The following is a 20,076-nucleotide window of genomic DNA, read 5'->3' on the forward strand; positions in this document are numbered from 1 at the left end:
AGGTTTTATTTATTTATTCAAGAGAGACACAAGAGAGGCAGAGACACAGGCAGAAGGGGAAGCAGGCTCCCCTCGGGGAACCTGATGCTGGGCTCAATCCCAGGACCCCAGGATCACGACCTGAGCCAAAGGCAGACGCTCAACTACTGAGCCACCCAGGCGTCCCATATCTACACGTTGTTAAAAACATCTTCAGTTAGTCTTATTTAAACATTCAATAAATGCTTAGTGTATATCAACAATATCCTGTCAGATAGTTTTTAACTTCATGGAGTTTATACTAAAGGACAGAAATAACAAAGAAAAGCTAAGAATATCCGAGATAATGACAAGTGCCCTGAAGAAACTCAAACAGGGTAAAAGGGCAGGGACTGGGTTCTCCCAGTCTTCTTGCTTGATGTAGATGTTCAGGAGGGCCTCTCTGAGTAAGGGACCTTTAAGCTGGGATCTGAGTGACAAAGGACCAAATAAATTATTATCTGCCTTTAGCCAAGACATGGTAAACATACACATGAATTTAAGCACTCTATAGTCCCCAAACTGGGGACCACTGTCAAGAGGGAAAGACTGAGGTCAGGTCTGGCTTCAAACTTAGCCCTTAACTTGCTCAGGCCAGGCTGTATGAGCCTGAAACATGCCTTTCTGGGTTCTCACAGGCTTCAGTTTTCTGTCAGTAAAATGAGGCCAAGAGCCCAGATTCTAGGGTGCTATAAGTGTTAATTGATACCTATAACATTCTTTAAGATGTTTAGATGAAACACCTAGGACTGTATAGAGGGTTATTAGAGCCTCCCAAGCCCCAGGGAAAATCTCTCCCTATCAGTAATGTAAATCTTCTCTTCTCCAGTCTGTAGCTATGGGACAATGGCTTTCAAACTTCTGTGGGTATTAAAATCAAAGATTGTCATAATGTGAACTCTTGGGCTGTTGGTCTGAGGTTCTGATTTTCTCTGAGGTCCTGGGTTCTTATCTTCTCAGTTCTGTGTTTTGCCCCCTCGTCAAGGGCCTCATGCTTCCCAACACTCTAGATTTTTGTCTTTGCAAAAATGGACCTGAGTATGCACTTGTCCACATATGCGATGGTCAGAGACATCTTTAGTCATTTTTCCTAAGAGTGATCCAGAGCAGAGACTGGGGAAGGCAGGAATGTGTCTGTACCTACTTCTCTAATGTCAGCAGATGTTAGGAAGAGGATTTAGGGGAAAACATTTAACAAAAGAAGGGAGGAAAAGCTGACTGGTAGAAAACGAGAGAAGAAATTGAGCACAAGGAAAGTAATCCTTGTGTGAGGGTCAGTTCACTGCTCCTTACTATTTTTACTGATGCTGAATCCCAGTATAGGGGCTATTCAGGGCTTGACTGACCAATTTATTCATTCATTCAATAAATAGATATGTATTAAATATCTATTATATACCAGGCAATGTAGTCTATTATATTCCTATGTGTAGGAATTCAATGTGAAATAAGAGAAAAACTCTGCTTTCCTAGAGTTTCCACTGTAATAGGGGGAGACTGAAAATAAATAAATAAATAAACAAACAAACAAACAAATAAATAAAATGATATACACATGAGACTATTTCAGACAGTGATTAAGTGCAATAATACAACATAATGCAACAAAGAGGGAAGGTTTAGTGGGTGAATACCCTAGGTTAGGGGTGAGTAATTGCCTCTCTGAGAAGATAACATTTGAGTAGAGACCTGAATGACAAGAAGTCAGCCTTGGGCATAGGGGAGAGGGGGTGGATGGAAAGCATTTTTGGCCAAGAGACTATCAGTGCAAAGGCCCTCAGGCAAGGAAGAACTTTGGAATGTTTGAGAAGGCCCATATGGCTACAGTGGAAGAGTGACAGAGAGAATATTGCAAGGTGAAGAGAATATTGCAAGGTGAAGCTGGAAAAGATGAGGATCTGTATGGTAGGCTATATAATGAACACCTTGGAAGAGGCAGTATGGATGAGGCCTTGTCCCTTGGGGTAAGAATAGTAGGGGCCAACCTAGAGTAGCCAAAACAATCTTGAAAATGAAGAACAAGTTGTCTCTGATTGCAAAACTTGCTTCAAAGCTACTATAATCAAGACAGTGTGGTACTTGCATACGAAAATATATACAGGATTGACAGTCTGGGAGCACACATTCGCACTTACAGTCAATTGATTTTTTGATGAGAGTGCCAAGATAATTCAATGGTGAAGAATAGTCTTTTCAACAAATGGTTCTGGGAAAACTGGCTATCTTCATGGAAAAGAATGAAGTTGGACCCCCTACCTCATATCACATGCAAAAAGTAACTCAAAATGCATAAAAAACCTAAATGTAGGAGCCAAACCATCTCTTCCTAGAAGAAAATAGGTGGTAGGATGTGTGGGTGGCTCAGTAGTTGAGCGTCTGCCTATGGCTCAGGTTGTGATCCCAGGGTCCTGGGATCGGGTCCTGTATCAGGTTCCCTGTAGGGAGCCTGCTTCTCCCTCTGCCTGTGCCTCTGCCTCTCTCTCTGGGTCTCTCATGAATAAATAAATAAAATCTTAAAAAAAAAAAAGAATAAAAAAGGTGGTAATCCTATATGACCTTGGACTTGACAATAGTTTCTTAGATATGATACAAAAATACAAGGAACAAATTTAAAAAATAAATTAGACCTCATCAAAATTTTATTTATTTATTTATTTATTTAATAATGTTTGTTCCTGGACTTTTTTAAAAAAAGATTTTACTTATTTACTCATAAGACACACACACAGAAAGGCAGAGACACAGGCAGAGGGAGAAGCAGGCTCCATGCAGGGAGCCCGATGAGGGACTCATCCGGGACTCCAGGATCACACCCTGGGCCGAAGGCAGGCCCTCAACTGCTGAGCCACCCAGGCATCCCAGACCTCATCAAAAATTTAAAACTTCTGTCCTCCAAACAGCGTTACTTGAAAGAGAAAAGACAACCTGAAGAATGGGAGAAAATAAACACAATCATATATTTGATAAGGGACTTGTATCTAGAACATATGAAGAACTCTTACAACTCAGTAAGAAGGAAGGGTGCCTGGGTGACTCAATCGGTTAAGCAACCAACTCTTGATTTCAGCTCGGGTCATGATTTCAGGATCAGGATTTCAGGGTCATGAGATCAAGTCCCATGTGGAGCCTTGCATCAAGCCTCAAGTGGAGCTCCACGCTCAGAGTGGAATCTGCTTAAGATTGTCTCTCCCTGGGGTACCTGGGTGGCTCAGCGGTTGAACATCTGCCTTTGGTTCAGGGCATGATTCCCGGTTCGGTGGATGTTGGGTGTAGAGATTACTTAAAAATAAATGAACTTAAAAATAATAAAGAAGATACATTAAGTGGACAATAAGTACACAAAAAGATGCTCAACATCATTAGGCATCAAGAGAACACAAATCAAAACCACAGTGAGATACCATTCACACTCATTAGGATGGCTATAAATAAAAAGTATTGGTAAGGGCTCTCTGCTCCTCCCCATTCGACAGAGAGCCGCATCTTCTGCAGTGCCAGCTGCGTCCCTGAGACACGATGGTGAAGGTCTGAGTGAACGGATTTGGCCGTATTGGGCGCCTGGTCACCAGGGCTGCTTTTAACTATGGCAAAGTGGATATTGTCACCATCAATGACTCGTTCATTGATCTAAACTACATGGTATACATGTTCCAGTGTGATTCTACCCATGGCAAATTCCACGGCACAGTCAAGGCTGAGAATGGGAAACTTGTCATCAACGGGAAGTCCATCTCCATCTTCCAGGAGCGAGATCCCGCCAACATCAAATGGGGTGATGCTGGTGCTGAGTATGTTGTGGAGTCCACTGGGGTCTTCACCCACCATGGAGAAGGCTAGGGCTCACCTGAAGGGCAGGGCCAAGAGGGTCATCATCTCTGCTCCTTCTGCTGATGCCCCCATGTTTGTGATGGGTGTGAACCACGAGAAGTATGACAACTCCCTCAAGATTGTCAGCAATGCCTCCTGCACCACCAACTGCTTGGCTTCTCTAGCCAAAGTCATCCATGACCACTTCGGCATCGTGGAGGGCCTCATGACCACCGTCCATGCCATCACTGCCACCCAGAAGACCGTGGACTGCCCCTCTGGGAAGCTGTGGCTAGACCGCCGAGGGGCTGCCCAGAACATCATCCCTGCTTCCACTGGCGCCGCCAAGGCTGTGGGCAAGGTCATCCCTGAGCTGAACAGGAAGCTCACTGGCATGGCCTTCCGTGTCCCCACCCCCAATGTGTCAGTTGTGGATCTGACCTGCCACTTGGAGAAAGCTGCCAAATATGACGACATCAAGAAGGTAGTGAAGCAGGCATCGGAGCAGGCATCGGAGGGCCCCCTCAAGGGCATCCTGGGCTACACTGAGGACCAGGTTGTCTCCTGTGACTTCAACAGTGACACCCACTCTTCGACCTTCGACGCCGGGGCTGGCATTGCCCTAAATGACCACTTCGTCAAGCTCATTTCCTGGTATGACAATGAATTCGGCTACAGCAACCGGGTGGTGGACCTCATGGTTCACATGGCCTCCAAGGAGTAAGAGCTTCGTGGACCACCAGCCCCAGCAAGAACAAGAGGAAGAGAGGCCCTCAGCTGCTGGGGAGTCCCTGCCCCAACTTAATCCCCCAACACACTGAGAGCCTCCTGACCTCTGATTTACATCCTAGACCCGGAGGAAGGGGAGGGGCTTGGGGAACCCTACCTTGTCATGTAGTATCAATAAAGTATCCTGTACCCAGAAAAAAAAAAAAGTATTGGTAAGGATGCAGAGAAGTTGGAACCCTCACACATTGCTGGTGGGAATGTAAAATGATGCAGCAACCCTGAAAACAGTTTGTAGTCTTCAAAAAGTTAAATATAGAATTATCATCTGATCCAGCAATCCCACTCCTAAGTATATGCCCAAAAGAATTGAAAGCAGGGAAGCAAACAGATACTTTACACCAATGTTCATACCAGCATTATTCACAATAGTCAAAAGGTGAAAACAACTCAGATGACTCAACAACCCAAAGTTCTAAATAGATCAACAAAATGTGTTATATCTATACAGTGGAATATTATTCAGCAATAAAATGGAATGAAACACTGATACATGCTACAATACTGATAAACCGTGAAAACTCATTCTAGGTGGAATAAACTAATCACAAAGGACCACATATTACATTATGTGAACCATCCAGAATAGACAAATTATAAAGACAGAAATAGGCTATTGGTTGCCAAAGGCTTGAGGACCTGGCAGGGGTGGGGTGGGTGGGTGGACGTTGAGAGATAATGGCTAAGGAGTATAGGATTTCTTTTAAGTGCAGACAAAAATATTCCAAAACAGATATGATGGTTGTAGAACTCTGCAAATACAATGAAAGCCACTGAATTGTACTCTTTGGGTAAATTGTGTGGTCTGTGAATCATATTTCAATAAATCTATCAAAAAAATAAAAACATTGGTAGGGGGACGCCTGGGTGGCTCAGCTGTTGAGTGTCTGCCTTTGGCTCAGGGCATGATCCTGGAATCTGGGATCGAGTCCCATACTGGGATCCTTGTGGGAAGTCTGGTTCTGCCTCTGTCTGTGTCTCTGCCTCTCTCTCTGTGTCTCTCATGAATAAATAAATAAAATCTTAAAAAAAAAATTGGTGGGCATCCCTGGGTGGCTCAGCAGTTTAGCGCCTGCCTTCGGCCCAGGGCGTGATCCTGGAGTCCTGGGATCGAGTCCCACATCGGCCTCCCTGCGTGGAGCCTGCTTCTCCCTCTGCCTGTGTCTCTGCCTCTCTCTCTCTCTGTGTGTGTGTGTCTCTCATGAATAAATAAATAAAATCTTTATAAAAAAATTGGCAGAAGCCAGAGCCTGTCATCTGATTAGCAGGGTCATAACAGGGAGGTCGAAAACCTCTGGGGCCTCCAAGACCAAAGGAATTACCACTGCTGGGCAAGAAATGAGGGAATTCTCCAATACTGACTTTGGGAACCTAACAGCCAAGTGAACCCAAGGGAAGAACCACAGTCTTGGGAGGTTTCTCTAGGTTGTTTTCAGAAACTTGTGTTTGTTCATCTCCTGTGAATATATCCATGCCCAAAGGGGATAATGCACAATGATGCAAACTAGAGCTGTGTTCCCTTCCCAGATCCTCTGCTCTTTTCAATGAGAATACATTTACAACAGAGTGCTTGGTTCTTCTGTTTATTAATAACCATAGGATCACAGAGCTAGGAGATCGTCTCATCTTAAAGATGTAGAAACAGAGAGCTACTTGCTTGATCACATTGACACAGAGAGGACTCAAATCATCATAAAATGCCTTACCCCTCAATTCCCCCTCCTACTGACTAAATCCCTAATGATTTAGTAATAGCCTAAGGAAGGACAGGGCTCAGGCCAAGGGGAGGGGATGGATGGTAGGAGGGAAAGTGAAAGGTGGAGCTGGATGTGGAGGTGGAATGCGTGTATGTGGCAAAGCAGTAGTTGTTACTATGTTGGCTTACTTTATTTTTTTTCAAGTTTGATTTCTTTTACATTGGCCTATTCCAATTAACCATATGGGAATGTGGCCTATAAGAATTGTTGGTTCTTAAAAGTCACAGAAGACTTTAGGGCTATTTTTAAAAATGGGCCAGAATAGGAGGAAAAAAATACAAGTATCACTGCTCTAGGAGTTGTCCCTGGCTCTCCCAGTTCCTGCTATTGAGCCCAAGTGGACCAGCTATGGCCCCTTATAGCTTGTCCTTACCATTTAAGTTCAAAGTTTCTATATAAGTTCCCTAATGGCTAGGAAGGTCCCTCCCTCTCACCAGCCATTTCCAGTCTCTCTCTTCACCCTATGCAATTGCCACATCTTGTCTGGAGATTTAGGGAGAAAGAGGAAAAGTAGTGCCTTTTTCCTTTCATGGATTCCCACCAGAGATATCCAGAGCATAGTTCTGAATTCTTCCTTTCCAAGCTTTGACCGCTGGGTTGAAGATGAGAGTTGGCTGAGTAAGGAAGGACTGAAAACTCAGTAGTCTTCAGGTTATCTCCTCCATCCTTTTGCCACTCCTGCAACTGCTATAGAGTACTGTAGCAGTTCGGAGACTCAGAATCCCTGTAAACACTTATAAATTAGTAAAGATTCAAAGAACTCTTGTTTATATATGCGGGTTTTATCTATTGGTATTTAGTATATCAGAAATTGAAAATGAGAAATTCACAAAAATCTGCTTAGTTCAATTCATAAATGTGAACATAAGTAACATCTTTTTTGAGAAAAATATATTTTTCAAAGCAAAATTTATTAAGAGTGAATTTTTAATGTCTGGCTTAATAAAAGATTCTCCTGTCTGCTTCAATATTCAATTAATTGCAATATAGTATTTTGGTTGAAGAATATGAGGGAAATCTGGACTCACATGGATATATAGTAGGAAAAGGAGGAATATATTAATGTTTTTTTTCAGATAAGTGTGGTTATTATCTTTCTAAAAAATATTTATTTATTTTTGGAGACAGATAGAGAAAGAAAGGAGAAGGGCAGAAGGAGAGGGAGAGGAGAGGGAGAGAGAGTCTCAAGTAGACTCTGTTGCTGTTGAGCACGAAACATGGAGCATGGAGCATGGAGCATGGAGCATGACGCAGGGCTTGATCTCATGACCCAAGAGATCATGATCTGAGTTGAAATCACGAGTCAGACACTTAACCAACTGAGCCACCCAGGCCCTCTGGGTATTATCTTTAATATCAAACCAAAATTCAACAACTGTTCGTTTTCTTTTTTTTTTTTTTAACTGTTAGTTTCCTAAAGGTTGAAACTGTAACTATAAATTTTTCACACTGTGTTATGTTAAAATCTACTGGTCTGTCTTTGAACATTCTTTTATTCATGCATGGTTTTATAATATCATGTACTGGTCATTTGGGAAATAGGGTTCACTGAGTTATGCAGCTCTTGAATATACTGATACATTTTAGTATATAATGTCAAAAATATATTTGGCAATATCATCACCTATCTCATCAAAAATCTTTAAGTTTACGGAACTGTTAGCCAATGACAGTGGATGCAATTTTCCCAAATCCTCATTTCTGCCCCAGAGCTTGAATTTTATATTTGGAAACAAATACTGTCATACTATCAGCTGTTTTCCATCAAGTGGCAGAGTACAGGAAATGTCTGCCAAATACACAAGTCTGAATTACCAAAATTTATGTCAGTCATACTTTCAAGTAAAAATGATGCTTGATGAAAAAATGGTTAATTTAGCTTACAACAAATACAGTTGCATGAGTCTTTTCCCTTGAGACAACCAGTGTTCAGCAGAAGTGCTCTGTGTATATTTCCCATTTCCTCACATAGAATATTAAAAATACATGTACTCAAAGGCTGAGACTTGATGAATAAAATTAATCTTTACTGCTTCATTAAAGACTATTTTTTAGTAAAGTTTTAATTTATTTATTCATGAGAGACACAGAGAGTCAGAGACATAGGCAGAGAGAGAAGCAGGCTCCCTGTAGGGAGCCTGATGTGGGACTTGATCCCAGGACCCCAGGATCATGACCTGAGCCAAAGGTAGATGATCAACCACTGAGTCACCCTGGCGTCCCCATTAAGGACAGTTTTAAAAATATATATTTTTTTTATTTTAGAGAGAGAACACAAGCAGAGGGAGAGGGACAAGCGGACTCTGCTGAGCGTGGACCCTGACTCAGGGCTTGATCCCAGGATGCTGAGATCATGAACCCAGAAACCCAAGAATCCAAAGTTCAACTAACTGTTGGCATCCCAAGCAAGGGAGGGGCAGAGGGAGTGGGAGAGAAGCACACTCCCCTCTGAAAGCTGAGCCCTAAGCCAGCTCGACCCTACCACCCTGAGACAATGACCTGAGCTGAAGTCAAGGGTTGGAAGCTCAACTGACTGAGCAACCCAGGTGCCCCTTAAATGAAGCTTTTCTATTATTTTTCTCTTGAGAGCTTAGCACTTGGATTTTGCAAAGACAGACAGACCTGGGTGAGAAATCCGTCTCCCACTTTCCACATGTACAACTTTTTTTTTAAGTAGGCTTCATGCCCATATGCAGTCCAATGAGGGGCTTGAACTCAGGATCCTGAGATCCTGATCCTGATTTCTGAGTGGAGATCAAGATTCAGAGGCTTAATGGACTGAACCACCCAGACACTCCTATCGGTACCATTTTTGCAATAGCATTTGCTCACTTCATGTGTCTTTGTCATATTTTGGTAATTTCTGCAATATTTCAAACTTTTTCATTATTATATTTGTTATGGTGATCAGTGATTAGTGATCTTTCATGTCACTATTATAATTGTTTTGGAGTGCCATGCATGAACTATGCCCATATAAGGCAAACTTAATAAATATGTGTTCAAGTGAATAAGAAGTGTTCAAGTGAAAGGAAGAATGGTATATCTCTCACCTTAAATCAAAAGCTAGAAATGATTAAGCTTAGTGAGGAAGGGATGTTGAAAATCAAGATAGGCAAAGTAAATTAAAAACCTTCTGTAAAGGATTCACCATTCTAGATGCCAAAAGAACATTTGAGGTTGGGATGCCTGGGTGGTTCAGCGGTTGAGCGCCTGCCTTTAGCTCAGGGCGTGATCCCGGAGTCCTGGGACTGAGTCCCTCATCAGGCTCTCTGCATGGAGCCTGCTTCTCCCTCTACCTATGTCTCTGCCTCTCTCTGTGTCTCTCATGAATAAATAAATAAAATCTTTAAAAAAAAAAAAAAAGAACATTTGAGGTTGACTGCTTCTCCCTCTGCCTATGTCTCTGCATCTCTCTGTGTCTTTCATGAATAAATATAAAATCTTAAAAAAAAGAATAAAAAAAGAATGTTTGAGATTGAGACTATCAGAATTAACAGGAATTTGGAAAAAGTTGATTCTGACCCTTCTGGATGACTTTGAGGGGTTACCCTCTTCAGTGAAAGAAGTCATTGCAGATGTGATTGCAATAGCAAAAGAAATAGAATTAGAAGTGAAGCCTGAAGATGTGACTGAATTGCCACAATTTCATGGTAAAACTTTAACGGATAAGAACTTGCTTAAGGATGAGCAAAGAAAGTAGTTTCTTTTCTTTCTTTCTTCCTTCCTTCCTTTTAAGATTTTATTTATTTATTTGACAAAGAGAACCAAAGAGCACAACTGGGGGGAACAGCAGAGGGAGTAGGAGAAGCAGGCTCCCCGCTGAGCAGACAACCCCATTGTGGTGCTCAATCACAGGACCCGGGGACCACGACCCGAGCTGAACAATTAAGTCACCCAGGTGCCCCAGAAAGTAGTTTAAGACAGAATCTACTCTCAATGAAGTTGTGAAGACTGTTGCAATGACAACAAAGGATTTAGATACTGCATAAACTTAGTTGATAAAGCAGCAGCAGGTTTGAAACCATTGACTCCAAGTGTTTTTTTTTCTTAAGATTTTATTTAGTTATTCATGAGAAACACAGAGAGGCAGAGACACAGGCAGAGGGAGAAGCAGGCTCCATGCAGGGAGCCTGATGTGGGACTGGATCCCAGGATTCCAGGATCACATCCTGAGAGGAAGGCAGGCACTCAACCACTGGGCTACCCAGGCGTCCCTGACTCCAAGTTTTTAAAAAGGACTTAATATTTATTTATTTATTTATTTATTTATTTATTTATTTATTTAGGAATGTATTCTTTTTTTTTTTTTTTTAAGATTTTATTTATTTATTCATGAGAGACAGAGAGAAAGAGAGGCAGAGACACAGGCAGAGGGATAAGCAGACTCCATGCAGGGAGCCAGACATGGGACTCGATCCGGGGCCTCCAGGATCACACCCTGGGCTGAAGGCGGCGCTAAACCGCTGAGCCACCAGGGCTGCCCAGGACTTTATTTTTAAGTAATCTCTTCACCTAACATGGGGCTTGAACTCACAAGAGTCTCATGCTCTACTAACTGAGCCAGCCAGGCACCCTAGGATTGACTCAAATTTTGAAAGAAGCTCTACTGTGGGTAAAATGATGTGAAACAGCATTACATACTACAGAAAAGTCATTCATGAAGAGTCCTTTAGTGAGGCAAACTTCATTGTTGTCTTATGTTAAGAAATGGCCACAGCTACCACCTTCAGCAACCACCACCCTGATTAGTCAGGAGACATCAACATCAAGGCAAGACCTCCACCAGCAAAAAGATGATGACTTGCTAAAAGCTCAGATAATGGTTAGCATTTTTTACCTGCACCACTACTTATTTAACTACTTACTGATGGACACACAACGTTTCAGTGAACACCTTCATACACGTTTTTTGAATTTATGTGTGAGTGTGTCTGTGCCAATTCCCCTAGAATCGGAAGTGGATTTTGCTAGATTTAAAAATTTGAAGGCAACTCCAAACTGATTTCCCTAAAGATTTTATCAATTTACACTCTTACTGGGATCCCTGGGTGGCGCAGCGGTTTGGCGCCTGCCTTTGGCCCAGGGCGCGATCCTGGAGACCCAGGATCGAATCCCACGTCGGGCTCCCGGTGCATGGAGCCTGCTTCTCCCTCTGCCTGTGTCTCTGCCTCTCTCTCTGTGTGTGTGTGACTATCATAAATAAATAAAAAATTAAAAAAAAAATTTACACTCTTACTAATGGCATAGGTGAGTACAACAGGAAACTTGTGAGAATAATTGTTGGGAATGTGATGATCAGTCTCTGAATAGTGGTCTCACCGGTGCATTTGAGGGTTTTACAATATTTCTGAGTCCTTCAGTTACTCTCTAGGAATTATATTTATATGAAATCCCTAGTACACAGAACAGTATTGCTGCTTTCTTTGGACTATTATGGCTCAATCTTTGTGAAAAACCCTGGCAGCTTATGGCAGGAAAAGACTAGGGCTTTAACCAAACCTCAGAGGCCACTGACAGGCTTGTCCATTTCTCAGACATTTGTCCTACATAACTCTTGTCATGATGAAACAATCCTCTTCAAAAGACAAATCTTTTTTATCTACTAGATCTATGCTGGAGAAGTCCAACCCTGGTTATTTTTCCTTCCTTGTCTCCAGTGGTGCCAATTCCAGGGCTTAAGGGGTCCTTGTAGGTGAAAAGTTTCAGAGTAGAGTCCTGACCAAAATATATTTTTTAAGACTTTAAAAAATTTATTTATTTTTTCATGAGAGACACACACAGAGAGAGGCAGACACAGGCAGAAGGAGAAGCAGGCTCCATGCAGGGAGCCTGATGTGGGACTCGATCCTGGGACTCCAGGATCACGCCCTGGGGTGAAGGTGGCGCTAAACTGCTGAGCCACCCGGGCTGCCCCAAAATTTTTTTATAGCTTCTGTGAGCTTATATGAGACTGATGTTTCAACGAGACTGTCTATAGGTGTCCTCTCAGAGCCACAACAAATACCATGTCGCTTCCTTGGGGAAGAACACTGGGAGGTGGCACTGTTACCTGCCCTGCAGGTGAATGCCATGCTGCGTCTCTTGGTTTATAGGTCTGTCTTGATGAGCAAGGGGTGTGGCAAATGAAGTTGAGTTCAAACACTCCAGTCTCTAAGAACAGTTTTCAGAGTGACTCAGTTCTCACCTATAAGCCAAAATTGCTCTTTGAGTTGGAATCCTGGGCTTGCTCTCTTCTCATTTTGGTAAGCAATGATGTATTTCTGATTGTTTCAGGAAACATCAGAGGATGATGGAGGTGGTATTGACCCTAATGCCCAGTCCTCCAGTTTCTTTTTTATTAAAAGGTCAGTATGAGGCCTAGAGTACTCTGCATAGATCCTTCTGATCTAAAAGTACTCATTCACTATGAGCTAGACCACCTAGAAGATACGCTGAGTCTTGCTGTGGGGTTATTTAACTATTGTCTTATCAGGAAAGTGCTCAGACTATGAGATTCTAAACTTTCACCAATTCTGGGATCTTCTAGAGTCTGTGGCAGAATGCCATGGTACCTGCCAAGGAGAGTTCTAGAGAAGGTAGGTGTGGCTGCCCAAGTGGCAGGGCTTAAGAGGCCATAGGAAACATGATATTTGGTGTAGTCAGCCTCAGGTTTCCCACATATGTGGAATAGGAGAAGTAGGGGCTTCTTTGTGATGCCTATGGTAAAGTCCTGGGTTTCCTCAAAGGATCTATTGATTGCAGGCTCTTAAAACGCTATCTTGTCAGTGAGCTTATTAGATAGCCATGGATCGAGGTATCTGGGCTGAAGGCCTATACACTTGCTGAAACTTATTCATCAGTGTGATTCTTGGGCTTCTCTTTTAATTATTACTAAGGGGTGGAGGAAAGCTCATAGAATTACTGCTAGTACTTCAGTATGCATCTTTCTGTGGAGGCAACGCCCAAAATAGTTCACCAAGGACTCATCTGGGGGAAAAGTGGCTTAATCTTCATTCACTAACTACATGATCTTTCTGCAGAGAAATGTTTTCTTTTATGAAAACCAAAGCTACAACTTGACAGCTTTTAAAAATTTGTTTCCAGTTACAGTAAAGATATTTATCTGTATTTCTGTTGAATATGCTTCTCTTGGGGTTTTCTGGTAGACTTACCATATAATGCTGTACACATCTAAGTGTTCCCATTGTGGTCTGAAACCAAACACATAAGGTGAACCTATTATCATCTTCCTTACCTGAAAAAGAATTGTTCCTGCTTAATTTTCCAAACCCTGCTAATAAGTATCTCATTTGATCAATCCTCTGATTTTACACCTATAGTGATTTTTTCTTACAACCTTTACTACATTTTTTTCTATCACCAGAGTAACACATTACTTATAAAAATTTTGGAAATAGGGCAGCCCCGGTGGCGCAGCGGTTTAGCACCGCCTGCAGCCTAGGGCGTGATCTTGGAGACCGGGGATCGAGTCCCACGTCAGACTCTCTGCATGGTGCCTGCTTCTCCCTCTGCCTGTGTCTCTGCCTCTCTCTCTGTGTGTGTCTCTATGAATAAATAAATTTAAAAAAATCAGAAATAAATAATTCCCACTATCCCACCATCCATAGATAATCTCTGTCTGATGACTGTCACTTTTGTTTTGCTTTGTTTTTTGGTGTTTTTTTCTGTATTTAAGTAATCTCTACAGCTAACATGTGACTTGAACTCATGACCCCAGGATCAAGAGTCACTTGCTCTTCCAACTGAGCCAGCCAGGTGCCTCTGATGTTTGTCATTTTGATGTATGGAAATACTCTATTCATTGTAGTGTATTTAAAATATTATATACCTTTTGTATATGTGCTGCCAAAGCGAGCACTACACCTTTTGTTTTATAAATTTATTTTTTTTATTTAAAATAATGTGAGCATCATTTTTAGTGACTATAGAATCAAATCATATACAAGAGTTAGCCATTTTCCTGTTAGATATTTAAGTTGTACTAATTTTTTCCTTCTTTTTATTTATTTAATAAATAAAGAGCAAGCCCTGAGCCGAAGGCAGATGCTTAACCACTGAGCCACCCAGGCGTCCTTGTACTAATTTTTTCTATATAATGTTTTTGTGCCTATGTCTGATTGCTGTGTTTTTTTTTTGTTTGTTTGTTTGTTTTTTAAGTCATCTCTACACCTAACATGTGGCTCAAACCCAGAACTCTGAGATCTGAGAGTTGCATGTTCCATCAGCTGAGCTGGTTAGGCACCCCAACTCTTTTCTTTTTTAAGATTTATTTGTTTATTTCCGAGAGAGAAAGAGAGAGAGACAGGACATGAGTGGGAGGGGCAGAGAGAGTGCTGAGTGCAGAACCCACCAGAGGGCTTCATCCCATCACCATGAGATCATGACCTGAAACGAAACCAAGAGTTGGATGCACAACCAACTAAGACCCCCAGTCGCTGGCATCCTCTTAATCATAAATTCCTAGAAGTCCAAAGGAATAAGCATTTTTTTAATTTTAAAAAATATTTTATTTATTTATTTGACAGAGAGAGAGAGAGAGCAGAGCAAGAGAGAGCATAGTTGGGGGAGGGGCAGGGAGAGAGGAAGCAGACTCTTCACCAAGCAGAGAGCCCACAGGGCTTGATCCCAGGACTCTGGGATCATAACCTGAATGGAAGGCAGAAGCTTAATGTTCAGGTGCCCCTAAACATTTCTTTTTAAATTTATTTTAAATATTTTATTTATTTACTTATTTGAGAGAGAAAGAGAGCACAGGAGAGCATAAACAGGGGTAGGAGCAGAGGGAGAGGGAGAAACAAACTCCCCACTGAATAGGGAGCATGATGAGGGGCTTGATCCCAGGACCCTGGAATCCTGAGAACCAAGACAGATGCTTAATTGACTGAGTTACCTAGGTGCCCCAAAGGAATAACCATTTTATTTTATTTTTATATATATTTATTTTTGTTTGTTTTTAAAGATTTTTATTCATTTATTTGAGAGAGAGAGCATGAGAGAGAGTGGATAAGCAGGAGGGAGGGGTGGAGGGAGAGGAAGAAGCAGATTCCCCATTGAATAGGAAGCCTGATATGGGACTTGATCCCAGGACCCCGGGATCATGACCTGAGTCAAAGGCAGACACTTGATCAATTGAGTCACCCAGATGCCCAGGAATAAGCATTAAAAAAATTTCTTTTTAAGATCTACTTTCTTGTGAAAGTTTATGAAATTTATTGTGATAATCATTTTGCAATATATAGGTATATCAGATCATTACGTTGTGCACCTTAAACTAATACAATGTTAAAAATAAGTTATATCTCAACAAAACTGAAGAAAATCAAAATAAAAAAAATTTAAATTTTAGAATAGTTTTAGGTTTTTTTTTTAATCTTTTTTTAAAAATTTTTATTTATTTATGATAGTCACAGAGAGAGAGAGAGAGAGAGAGAGAGAGAGAGGCAGAGACATAGGCAGAGGGAGAAGCAGGCTCCATGCACCAGGAGCCCGACGTGGGACTCCATCCCGGGTCTCCAGGATCGCGCCCTGGGCCAAAGGCAGGCGCCAAACCGCTGCGCCACCCAGGGATCCCTAGTTTTAGGTTTAAACTTTTTTGGGGGGGGGGGGTGGAAAGAGAGATAATCTTTTTTTTTAATTTTTTAAATTTATTTATGATAGTCACAGAGAGAGAGAGAGAGAGAGAGAGAGAGAGGCAGAGACATAGGCAGAGACATAGGCAGAGACATAGGCAGAGGGAGAAGCAGGCTCCATGCACCGGGAGCCGAACGTGAGATTCGATCCTGGGTCTCCAGGATTGCGCCCTTGGCCAAAGGCAGGCGCCAAACCGCTGCGCCACCCAGGGATCCCAAAGAGAGATAATCTTAGGCAAGTTCTACACCCAGCACAGAGCCTGGTGTGGGGCTCAGTCCCACAACTCTGAGATCATGAACTGAGTTGAAATCAAGAGTCAGATGCTTAGCCGACTGAGCCACATATGCCCCATAGAAAAGTTTTAGATTTTTTTTTTTTAAGATTTTATTTATTTATCTATGAGAGACACATAGAGGGAGGCAGAGACATAGACAGAGGGAAGAGAGCATAAACAGGGGTAGGAGCAGAGGGAGAGGGAGAAACAAACTCTCCACTGGGCAGGGAGCCTGATGTGGGACTTGATCCCAGGACCCAGGATCACACCCTGACCAAAGGCAGATGCTCAACCACTGAGCCACCCAGGCATCCCAAGAATAGTTTTAAGTTTAAAGAAAACTTGGGAAGATAGTACAGTTTCCACATAGCCCATATCCAATTTCTTCTATTTACTAATATCTTACAGTAATATGGTACTGTGTTGAAATTAATAAACCAATATTGACATATTATTAGCTAACTGATACATTATTACTAAGATTCATACTTTACTTAGATTTACTTGTGTTTATTTTTTTTACTTTTTAAGGATTTTATTTATTTGAGAGAGAGAGACAGAGAGAGAGAGAAAGAGAGAGACATGCAAACTCCCTGCTAAGCAGAGAGCCCAATGTGGGGCTCAATCTCAGAACCCTGAGATCATGACAGAAGCTGAAGGCAGATACTTAACTGACTGAGCCACCCAGGCATCCCTACTTCATGTTTACCTCATGTCCTTTTTCTGTTCCAGTATGCCATCCAGGATACCACATTACATTTTCTCATCATGTCTCCTTAGACTCCTCTTGACTATGACAGTTTCTCAGACTTTTCCTGCATGTAATACTAAGGGAATACACTATCAATACAAGTTATTACTGTTGATGATAATCCTGATAACCTCGCTGAGGTAGTGTTTGTCAGATTTCTCCAGTATCAATTTACTCTACTTCCTCTTTCCATATTTTACTCTTTGGAAGGATATCACTATGCACAGTTCAAACTTAAGGACAGGGGACTTAAGGCTTCACCTCTTTAAGGGCAGGGTTTCTACATAAATTTAAAATTCTTCTGTTTGGAAGACTTACCTATTCTCCCCATTTATTTATTTACTCAAACATTTATTTATACCCATAAGGACTCAAGGATATTTATTTTATACCTTGGGCCATAATTCAATACTATTTATTTATTCAAATTATTCCAGCTTTAGCCATTGGGAGCTCTTTTTTTTTTTTTAAGATTTTATTTATTCGAAATAGAGCAAGAGAGAGAGCATGAGCTGGGGGAAGGGCAGAGGGAGAGCAGACTCCCCATTGAGCAGGAAGCCCAATGTGCGGGGCTCAATCCCAGGACCCTGGGATCATGACTTGAGCCAAAGGCAGGCATTTAACTGACGGAGCCACTCAGGTGCCCTGGGATCTCTTTCATTTAGCTCCTATTATCTCTCTCAGATACCCTCATTATTTTGTACACACATATTATTTATGTGTGTCTGTGTGTGCATGTGCACACATATGCACGCATGGATGTTTACTACTTTCTGGCACAGGTTCATCTTGTATATTTCCTGCCTCAATTCTAGATTAAACCATTTCTCCAAGGAGCCATGGTTCCTCTTACTGGAGAATGTTATTAAAAACCAAGATGTGGGTGCAAGGCGTGCATGTTGCTAATGGAATGTTATTTCTAAGTCATCTCAGCTAAGAGAGCAAGGAAAAATGTGTGTGTATACTAACATATGTATATACACATATCTATACATGTTTCCACTTGTAATTATATTAAATAGGAGTTCTGATCTCCAACTCTAATTCTTTACCACACAGATCATTCTAGCCTCCTCCCCTTGCTTATCTGTAATCTCCCACTCCAACAGTGAGAAAGTAGGCTCTCACCAACTGCATCTATTTACATGGTTTTTCTTTTTCTTTTTTTTTTTTTTTTTAAGATTTTATTTATTCATTCATGAGAGACACAGACTGAGAGAGAGAGGCAGAGACACAGGCAGAGGGAGAAGCAGGCTCCATGCAGGGAGCCCGATGTGGGACTCAATCCTGGGACTCTGGGATTGTGCCCTGGGTCGAAGGCAGGCGCTAAACCACTGAGCCACCCAGGGATCCCCCTACATGGTTTTTCAATTCCAATACACATACATGGTTTTAGAACTGTTAATGCACATCCCCAGGGAGAATCAACTTTGTCAACTAGAGTTTAGTGCTCATGTGCTGCTTTTCCTTTTGCCTTTAGTCTTAGAGCCATAACTGGTATCCAAAACTATGTAGGTCAGTAACTTTTTTCTTCATTCCCTCACTGAAGTTGTTTTACACATTTGTAACACAACTAGATTTTTTTTGTCACCATCTGCATTCCATTCTTACATTCCCTGACCTACCAAATAACTTAAAACATTTTTTTCATACATTAAAATTCACTCTTTGTACATAAAGTCTGAGTTTTGGCAAATGCATAGTGTCATGTATCCACTATTACAGTTTCATACAAAATACATCATACAGAATTTTACCAGTCTGAAACATCCCTGTACTTCATCTATTCAACTCTTTTCCCACTCCAACTCTTGGCAGTTATTGATCTGTTATCATATCCATAGTTTTGCCTTTTCTAGAATGTTACATAAATAGAATAATAAAGTATGCAGCCTTTTTAGACTGCTTTCTTTTACTTAGCAATATGCATCTAAAATTCATCTATGTCTTTGCATGGTTTGGTAGTTCATTCCTTTTTACTACTGAATAGTATTCTATTATATGGTGATAACACATTTGTTTATTCATTCACTTTTTGATGGGTACCTTAGTTGCTTCCATGTTTTGGTGATTATGAATAAAGCTGCTATGAACAATCACATTCAATGCTGAATTTTATGTAGATATGTTTTCCATTCAGTGGGTAAATACCTAGGGAGTGCAACTGTGGATTGTGTGGTAAGACTATGTTTAGCTTTGTAAGAAACTTCCAAACTCTCTTCCAAAGTGAATGTACTGTATTGTATTCTCACCAGCAGTGAGTTCTTATTCTTTGCATCCTCACCAGCAATGGGTATTGTCAGTTATTTGGATTTTAGCCATTCTAGTAGATGGAAATAAAAACTTAAAGAAAGGATTTTTTAGTCAACTCTATGACCAAGGTAGGGTGCAAACTCAATCCTGAGATCAAGAGTCACAGACTCTATAGCATGAGCCAGCCAAATTCTCCTAAAGAAAGGATCTATTTGTTATATTTCTCTTCAGAAATTCTGTATCAGATTTTCTGGAGTAACTTTTGTTTCTATACTCCTTATTCCCCACATTTAATCAGGTACCAAGTCATGCTGATCCTTTATGATTGCTAACAGTACATTTTACTCCATCTGATAGTCACTCCTCTGATCTGGCCTTCATTACCTCACAGTTGGACTGAGTACAACAGCAAGACTGTTTATTTCCCAGACTCTGGTATTTCCTTGTTCTTACAAAACTCAGGCAACGCAGCCAAGACAAAACAAAATTGAAATCATCCTTTAACAATTTTTATCATGATAACTTTGCTTTTTAAGAACTATGGTGGGTGGCCTATTGAATCAAATTTAAAGCCCTCAGTCCAGCATTTAGCATTTCTTTAACCAAATTTCTCGTGAATTCCAGTTTTGATTTCTCTATAGTGACCAAGTTAGTCTTTTACTGTCCTGACATACCTTTGAAGACTTTCACTTCTTTGTCATCATTCCTGTCATTTCTTTCCATTTGGAATGCTTTACCTCTTCTATTTCCCTCAGTCACTGTCCTAGCCAAAATGGCCATAATCAAGTTTTCCCTAA

The 20,076-nt window shown here is 41.3% G+C and overlaps 1 long non-coding RNA gene and 1 pseudogene across 1 annotated transcript in view; one reads left to right on the forward strand and one right to left on the reverse strand.

Moving 5' to 3' along the window:
* Window positions 1–20,076, reverse strand: part of LOC144313975 (uncharacterized) — a 52,879-nt gene that overhangs the window by 25,979 nt on the left and 6,824 nt on the right. The window lies entirely within an intron of this gene.
* LOC144313969 (glyceraldehyde-3-phosphate dehydrogenase pseudogene) lies at window positions 3,535–4,666 on the forward strand (annotated as a pseudogene).

The sequence above is a fragment of the Canis aureus genome, chromosome 5 (genome assembly GCF_053574225.1).
Source record: "Canis aureus isolate CA01 chromosome 5, VMU_Caureus_v.1.0, whole genome shotgun sequence".
NCBI lineage: Eukaryota > Metazoa > Chordata > Mammalia > Carnivora > Canidae > Canis > Canis aureus.